General features: G+C 43.0%; 1 long non-coding RNA gene across 2 annotated transcripts in view; it reads right to left on the minus strand.

The window, feature by feature from the left end:
- The window catches only part of LOC308593098, a 9,024-nt gene extending 2,439 nt beyond the window's left edge, over positions 1–6,585 (minus strand). Inside the window, exons 1-2 of one of the 2 annotated variants that reach the window (XR_014010695.1) lie at positions 6,280–6,393; positions 301–755 (exon numbers count right to left, since the gene is read on the minus strand). This is a non-coding gene — a long non-coding RNA (uncharacterized lncRNA). Of the gene's footprint in view, positions 1–300; positions 5,349–6,279 lie in introns of both variants that reach the window. The other variant, XR_014010696.1, reaches the window with a different exon arrangement.
- Between the last annotated feature and the right edge of the window lie 2,836 nt (positions 6,586–9,421).

Raw genomic sequence — 9,421 nt, forward strand, 5'->3', positions numbered from 1 at the left:
AGCGTATGTAATCTGAGGTACCGCTGTACCTTGAATCAACTGCTGCCTGATAACAGAACAGATGACTAAACTTACTCCACAAATTTATCACTCACACTTGAGATCTTGAATTTGCATGAGATGCTACAGCCTAAGGCAGCAGTATGAAGTGGAGAGCAAGTCTTTTTGTAGTTAAAACTGCTGTAAGGTGACCCCAAGATCCAGACTTCAGCCTCTTAGGACTCCTAAGCTGGCAATATTACAGTGGTACTCAGTTCTTAACCCGAGGTACCATTGTTTTCATAATATGGATCAACTTACCTTTAATGATTTGCGTAGTTTTGGTTTTCCCTGCAGAATATTTTTGTGCAATGGCAGAGTCCGGGAACATGTCAGCTACACACTTTTTGAAGTCGTCGCAGAAGGTGAAAGAAATGTTGTGTTTGGCACACAGCATGGCCATTTTAACCTCTGCATTTCTGACCTGATCAGCCTCTGTGGTATTGCTAGTCACAAATGTGGACATCGTCGGGGCATGTTTCTGTGCCTCTAGCCCGCGCTTGTGCTTGGCCGATTTTTTATGCTGAGTGACATCGGTCCTTCCCCCATGGGAGACACTAAAATTGCAACTGCAAATTGTGCAGAATGCATGACCATGCCCCACTCTGCTCTTCTTCAAGAAGCTAAATTCCTTTTCCCATTTCTCACGATACTTGCACAGCCTCTTTGCTTTTTTCAAAGGAATGTCTTCTTCTTCTCCACCTCCATCCATCTTTCTTTGTTTGAAAAAGAAGAAAAGAAACACATCAGAGTAGCCACACATGCAATTTGCGAAGAGATTGCTCTCCTGTAGCAATCCTACCTCCTCCACATTCATACGTGGGATTTGAGTGGAGTAACACATGACTGGAAAGGTTTGCAGTTCCAGAAACATAGGTGTGCACTGCCTCAAAATAAATTTAAGAAGTGAACAAAAGAAGACTCACTAGGAGGGCATTGCTGAAAAAATGTCAACTTTGTAACCAGAGGTTCAACTAAATAGAATCTAAATCATATGCACCACAAAGCCTATGCAGCCTCAACTTAAGATGGCTCCCTGGCCTGGCTTTGCAGCACAACACGTGCAACAAAATGGCGTCCAGCATTCAAAAAACCCCTCAGCTTGCATTAACTAGTCACACACACACACACACACACGAGAGGCGGTGACAGCCTCCCCCCTCGCCATGAGATCGCCGCCCACCATTTTAGTCAACCAGCTCCTTTCCTTTCCCCCACAGCAGTCAATCGAAGGAGCCTCCAAAACAAATCCAAAAGCCCCCCCCCATGAGATCGCCGCCCGCCACTGTACTCAACCAGCTGCTCCTTCTCTTTTCCCCATGTGCCCCTGCTCCAGACAGACCTTATGCCTGGCAAGGGTGAGTGTGCTGTCGATGTATCCATCCGATTCTGAGCACGGGTAAGTTCTGAGCCCCTCCGAGCCAAAGGCTGAAAGGCGGAAAGCCCAGCCAGCAGCCAAACGAAGCCTCAAGCCATGGTTCCCACAGCACAGCGACCTGGCAAAGGGATACAGCAGCAAGAAAACCACACCGCTGAAGCAAAGGCGAGTCCCCAGGCAACGCGGCCAATTTTATCGGCACAAGGCATGCAAGCTCCATCCCCTAGTCGTTCTCAGACTCCTTATTGGTGAGCAACACATCCGAGCAACGCAGCTGAGGAGCCTCCCTGGCCGGCAGGGAGGGAGGGAGAGGAGCTGCTTCCTTTGAAATCCGGGAAATTTACGGGATATCTATTAATCCGGGATAGCAGCGGGGAAACGGCACTAGAATAAGGGAATTTCCCGCAAAAAAGAGAAGGTTGACAGCTATGCTCCTTTCATCCATGGAATGCTTTTGATCCAGTACAGGGATCGCACTGGCAGGCAGGAGCAACTTTTGCACATTTCCCCACTCCTTTCCACAAACTTCCCTCCCTCCCAGACTGTTTTGGAGGGTCCCCCAATCTTCCAAAGTAGATTTTTAGAAGGGGTAATAGGGGGATTAGCAAAGGTTGTCTGTCTCCACCACATCCTATTAATGGAAACTCCACTAGGTGGATACTCCCAAAGGCAGAAGCAAAATCTGGATCCAAGCCAATATGTCTGTTATCCTCAACAGCTGTTGCCTTCAAAGCATATTGCTACTTCCCATACAAAGCATTTTGCCAAAGTCTACTCAACCTTTCAGACATGATGTGATGTGGCTACTGCCATTCATGAACACAAACTGCAAGGCAATCCATCTATCCATTTCCTCTCCTTAATTAAAGAGCAGAGGAAAGCAGATGGTACTAATATAGGAATCTACCTGTACCAAATGTTGGTTTCCGGTAATCATTTCTTAAGCTTAAAATTGAGTTGCTCTTGGAAAGGGTAGCTATGCCTTAGTTTATCCAATCAGCAGATGCTAAAGTAAGTTGGTTTAAATTGTTAATATATTTTCTCTGTTTTGTGTGCTTTCATTACAAAGAAAGCTCATATATGCAGTATTCTTAAGGGTTCATGTTGTTATACCTTGTTGGTTGAAACAACAATGGAATCCCAGACAAATGATTCTGAAGCCACTGAGCGTAAACATAACAGTAGATTTCATTGTCAGAATATGATGAGAGGAACTGCGAAGGCCATTAGATCTCAGTTCCAAAAATCATTATGGGGTGGTGTTTCCTTGCAAAATTAAAAGATTTTATAGAGACACCATGTTTCCAAAGAGTTTTTTTTTTTAGGTTTATGTTATCTGGCAAGTATAAAATATGAACTAAAATTTCAGGATTAAAGTGAACTTTGCTTTGGGACTCCAGCTATGTGAACAAGCACAACATATTCCCTACAGGCTCAGTTCAATCTGAAAACTGAGTATATGGTATTTCCTAGTACCATCAAGCCAAAAATAAGATTGCTACACAGTGACGAGGTCATGGGTCAGGGCCATAAGACAACTCTCTAACCAATTTCCCCACTGACAAAGAGGCAATTTATCATTATAGCTAGGACATTCAGCTGATGCTACTGATTTATGAAGACATCAGTTCTAGTAATGATCTTCAGCTGTCTAATTCATCATCATTCAAACAACTTGGCAGCCTGGAAATAACTCAAAATAATCAATACTAGAAGTACATTTTCCCCATTGTGTTTTCAACAGACGACAACAGACCAATTAATTAAAATATAGGTCAATTCCAGAAAAATTATACAAAGGAAAAGAGGGCCTCACAATGCCATAGTTAATGTACCTCCACTTTCAAATATATATAGATATCAGCTGCATGCACACACACTACTTGTGCATTTGTGTATAATGCAGAGCTTTCCAAACTTTTCACGTTGGTGGCACAATTTCTAGACATGCATCATAGCACGACACAGTAATTCAGTTTTACTAGCAAACCAGAGGTTAAACTAACCCCTTCTAAGAGATTCGGATACATGCATAAATTGTAATAATGAAATGTATGGGGACACAACATCTCATGACTGTGCAAGTCACCTTCTCATACATCATTAACAGATTTCAATAATTTTAGCTAATTCTTCTTCAATTAGTGAAAAGTTTCTCCTTGCAGTTTAAAGAAATGGAATTCTGATCAAATCAGTCGTGGATTTCAACACTTGGGGAAGTAATGATGAACTTTCTCTCTGAGCAATGTTAAATGGTCAGCAATTAGTGAGCTGATATCACATTTTAGCTCGCACTTAGAAGTTTTGGGAAACATTTCAAAATTTCCTTTTTTCCCTTTCCTTTTCCATTTGTTCTCTCATAGAACAAATTTTATCTACCACTGTTAATATATTTTCTCCTTTTTCTTGCATACTGGTATTCATTTTATTCAAATGTTCAAATATGTCAGCAAGATATGCCAATTTTGCACACCAAAGTTTGTTTTGAATGAGATCACAGAATTCCTTTTGCTGATTTTCCTCAAAAAGTTTAAGCATCATTTCCCTCAATTCATATACAAGACAAAGCACTTGACCTCTTGACAGCCAACAAATGTCTGTGTGTAGTAGAAGCTTTTGAAAACTTGCCCCCATTTCTTCACAAATATGAGCAAATAATCTTGATTCAAGAGGTCTACTTTTAATGTAAATGACCATTTGAACCACTTTGTCCATAACTTTTCTTAATTCATTTCCAGTAGTGTGTGACTAGTGCTTCGTGATGTAAAAAGCAACAAGTAATTATATTTTTATTCTTTCTTTGCTAAAGCTATAAAACCCTTTGTTGAACCAACCATTGAGAGTGGGCCATCTGTGCATATTCCTACACAATTTAACCACTGCAAATTACTTTCCTTCATGAAGCAATCTAAAGTTTTAAATATATCTTCACCTCTAGTTCTTACTGGAAGTTCTAGACAGCAGAAGAATTGCTCAATAATTCTGTCAGTATGAATGAAACATGTAAAAATAAATAATTGTGCTACTGACATCTGTTGCAATGTAAAGATTGTATCATCGTTTTGAAAAATATCCTTCATTTGCAGCTTAATGTTATCAGATATGTCTTGAACATATCTTCCAATTGTGTTATCTGCCAAAGGGATTTTATTAACTTCTTTTTCAAATTCTGGCCCAAACATTGTTCGAACAATAGCACAGCAAGATTCCTTTATGGTGGTTTCTGCAATAGTGTGTGGATCCTTGTTTTTGGTAATTATTTGAGCTACCAAGTAACTTGCCTTTTAAGCTTTCTCTAACATCTGCATTCTCCTTATGAGTGATGCAGACGGCTTCTTTATAGGTTTTGAAATCTCAATAAAGTATTCCACTGCTTTTTCTGACAAATGACTGTGTTTTGAGGTAAAATGACTTCAACTTGTTTGGTACCATACTTTCATTTGTAAGTATATCCCTACAAACGACACTGGGGAAAAGGATTGTTTTCATTACCAGAAAATGAATCCCCGTTTCATATACTGTAATCTTTACTGTATAAATGAGGCTTGGAATTTTTTTCCCTTTACACTTCTTATATACTAAAGCACTGTTCAACAGTTGATTCTTGTATAGTTTCCTGTACAGCTGCTATATTATGTTCATTGTAAACGCCATCTTCACCAACTTTTCTTAATTAGAAACCTATCCATTTTAGGGGGTAATTCAACTGCAATTTAAGTAATTAAACATGAAAATAGCAGCATCAGCACTTAAACTCCCTCAGAGCAGGTGTGGTGGTCTCTGCAACAAGTGCAAGGCCAAAGTGGTGGGACCCAGCAGCCAGTGAGGGTGGGTGGCAACTAGTCTTGGCTACTGCAGGGAGAAGACTTCTTCCATCCTGGGCCAGGGCCTCATGCTGGCCTGGTGCTGCACTGGCCCAGAGGCAGGAGGGCTGCAAGAGAAGAGGGGAGGGCTAGCACCCAGCCCAGCCAGGCAGGCAGGCAGGCAGCACATGGTGGGGCGGGGCAAGCGAATGAGACGCCAATGGTTCCTTGGAAAGCATGGATCATCAGATCCGAGCACCTGACAAGCAGCCTCGACCAGGGAGGAGAGGAAAGCGTGCGGGCAGGCAGGGTGGGGAGGCTCCTGTGCAGCATGGCAGCAGCTATTCAGCGGGCTGCCCGCTCCCTTTCCAGCCCCAGGGGGAGCTGTGAAACACCTACATATTGTGTCACAACAACACATATTTGGGAAAGCTCTGGCATGACGTGTATTAACAATCCTCTATTTTTCAAGTTACTACACGAGGAATATAGATAACATGACAATAGCACGTTATGACAAAAACTGCTTTTAGATAAATGCAGTAGAGTCCACCTGCTAATGGAATAGACAACTTTACCTTCATCTCCTTTCATTGGTTAGGTCGGAGGGGGGAATAGAAGAGTGGGCTGGAGGCTCTAAAGAAGAGAGTGCGTAACAAGGCTCCCCAAAACAACCACACATTCTATAGTTCTGCCAGACAGCTATAAATTGCATTCAAGAAGTGCCAAGCCCCGACCAGTTATCAGGCGCGGGAGCCGCGCGGGATCCTCTTTGTGAGGGAGCGCAACGTGGCCCCGCCTATGAAAAAAGGCATCCAGACCCACAACGGTTCCCCCACCCGCCGCCGCCTCGGCCTCCAGCTGAAGGCGGGAAGCTCCCCGCGCGCTCTACCCGCCACGAGTCCTGGCCTAGCTGAGTTCAAGGTACGTGGCGAGGAAGAGGGAGGAAACGCAGCCAGGCTGGTCGGCGCGAACACACACTTTCGCCCAGGCAGCCGCCGCCGCCAACGGTAGCCCAAACCGCCGCCTCCCCTCCACTCTCGCCCTCAAACGGCTTACCTGTTCTGCAGACCACGCGAAACCCCGCAGACCTCCATAAGAAAGGAGCGCGAGGGTGGCCGGAACCGGAATTATAAGTCTATGGAGCACGTGACCAGCCCTTCCCCCCGCCCCACCCAGCCACGCGCCTTTTGCGCTCGCTCTTTTCCGGGCGAGGTGGCCGACAAGTTAGTTTCGTTGCTGGACTACACTTCCCATCATCCCCCTGACAGTTGGGCCGGGCTTGCTGAGGCTGACGGGAGTTGGAGTCCAACATTTCATCGCCTTGGCTAACCCAAAAGGCAACAGGGCAAATGCTTTTTTTTTTTTGCCAGAGACGTGCGAAAAAGGTTTTTTTTCGGGGGCGGGGAGGCGGGAGAATCCATGCTGGTTGCGCGCCAGAGATTTTGGGTTTTGAATCTCGCACCCTCTCGCGGTGGAAGAAGAGATCAGCTATAGCTTTTCTCTGATTTCCAAAGTGGTGGCAGTAAAGACAAGAATAATAAAAAAAAGTCTTGTGGCACCTTTAAGACTAACGTCATGCCCTCCAACATTTCTCTGATGAAAATAGGGACACCCTATTCTATAATAATCTTCTGCCCACCTAGCAGATCGAAAGCACGTCAAAGTGCAAGTAGATAAATAGGTACTGCTCCCAGAAGCGGCTTAGTCATGCTGGCCACATGACCCGGAAGTTGTATGGTGGCTCCCTCGGCCAATAAAGCGAGATGAGCACTGCAACCCCAGAGTCGGTCACGACTGGACCTAATGGTCGGGGTCCCTTTACCTTTATTCCATAATAATAATTTTACTGTTATACCCTAACCATCTGACTGGGTTGCCCCAGTCACTCTAGGCGGCTTCCAACATATAAAAATAGAATAAAACATTAAAAAAACTTAACTTGCCTTCAAATGGCTTGGGGCTGGATAACGCCATACCCTCCAACATTTTTCCAATGCAAATAGGGACATCCTAAGGAAAAGCGGGACAATCAGAAACCGGGACGAGATTATCTGGGAAAATCCAGGACTGTCCCTGGAAAACAGGGACACTCGGAGGGTCTGACACATTTATAACGGCATAACCTTTAATGGACTACCCTGTCTTAATAAACGTGTTAAGACTTTAAGGGGCTACAAGACTGGTACCACACTTCCACATCATGGAAAAGTGTGTGCTCTAACATGGGGTGCACCAAAGGTGGACAAGTGCCCCCCATAAGGAGCTCTCCCAGGTCTCCCCCACCTCACTTGCCTTCCCCTGTTGCTGGACTCTTGCCATTAATATATTAATGTTATTTTTCCTTCCTTTAGTACGTAAGTATCTGAAGAAGTGTGCATGCACACGAAAGCTCATACCAATAACAAACTTAGTTGGTCTCTAAGGTGCTACTGGAAGGATTTTTTTAAAATTTTGTTTCAATATGTAAGACACTCAACTTACCACCCCAAAAATACTTTGCCATGGACATAGCCGTGAGGGGGCAGGGAGGGGCAACTGCCCCTCTAAATCAATAAAAATACATAGCTGAGGTTCTGCCCCCCCCCAACAAAAGGCCTCCCCCTCCCTAAAAACCCTGGCTACGCCCATGTACTTTGCACATTCTGTGCTCCCCCATAATTTTATCTGGTGCTGCTCCCACTCCATGGGGTGGCTTATTGTTTATATAGCAGCCTCATTTGAGATGCTGCTGTACAAGATTAAATAAAACAGATCCCTGCCAACGGAGCAGACAAAGGAAACACACCCAAAATATAAATAAATAAAAACATACACATATATAATCAAAACATTTAAAATATTATATACAATGCGCTTTTGGGTTCATGTTTATAAGCTGTAATTACAATAGTATACCCTCTAGTTAAAACATTTTCTGTGTTAATATATTCTATGTCAATCTCCATTTGCTCCCTTAGAGACCACATGGAACAGAGCAGTCTTTGTGCAAAGTAAAGGCTTGGGGCAGGTGGGAGGGGGACTCAAATGAAGAGAAAAATGAGATTGGGGGAATCACATGAAGAAAAAAAATGAGATTAAAGTCACGACTTGTTCCAAATTATGGATTGGTTAGCTATAAATGTATACATTTTTGTATGCCCACATGCAAAAAAATCATGAGGTGTGTATTCCAGATCATGAGACGCACATGCATTTTGATGGAAGATGTTTCTGTGAGAACTGAGGAACGGGCCAGAATTACCCAGCACCAATGCACAGGAGATGCGCTTGTGACATTATGCCTAGAAGGCCCACAGAAACAGCTCTCGTGAGGCTTTGAGGCTGGGATTAAATGGCAGGGACAGGCTCCTTTTTCGATTTTAGTATGGGGGTGGAGGGAAAGCTATGCTGGAAGTGAGGAGTCACACCAGGGTTCAAGCATTTTAGGCCTTAGTCCTATGCACACATACCAACTAGAATAAGTAAAACTGAAACCAGGTATTCTGAGTAAAAATGCACAGGTCTTGCTGAATGGTCTTTCTTGAAATAACTGAATGATGTCAATAACAAAGGAAGTGTTCAGTTTTATAAAGTACTAGTGCTTAGAAAAGGTACTGTTAAATATGGGGAGGAATTATTCCTCTACAGAGACTGTGTGTCTGCAAGTCACATTTTTCACAGTTAAAGCATGGGAATGGTAGCTGGAATGGTTCCAGAATAAGCCATAGCGATGGCTGAGTCAAAGGCTAATCAGTTGTCATTATTATTATTTTAAAGAAAATCCTAATATTATAATAAAAAAATTCCTTCCAGTAGCACCTTAAAGACCAACTAAGTTAGTTCTAAGTTAGTTGGTCTTTAAGGTGCTACTGGAAGGAATTTTTTTATTTTGACTATGGCAGACCAACACGGCTACCTATCTACTACTAATATTATAAGACATGATAACATTCTTAACTCCTGTACCGCAAAGGAATTTCCCAAATATTCCTCTTAAATGCATTTTATTTTATTTTTGGCTTCTTGTGGAACAGTTTCATTTCTTTGATTCTGACAAATCATAGCAGTTTTTAAAGTATTTAATATAAATATTAAAATTCTGTAAAATCATGTATAACATATACAATAAGAGAAGATAACTAGGTGAACCTCTACTGCACTTATCTTCTAACCACTTTGCTTACATGCTGCAAATATTTTAGCTGAACTAGCTGAGCAT

The sequence above is a fragment of the Podarcis bocagei genome (assembly GCF_964188305.1).
Source record: "Podarcis bocagei genome assembly, chromosome: 8".
NCBI classification, from domain to species: Eukaryota; Metazoa; Chordata; class Lepidosauria; order Squamata; family Lacertidae; genus Podarcis; species Podarcis bocagei.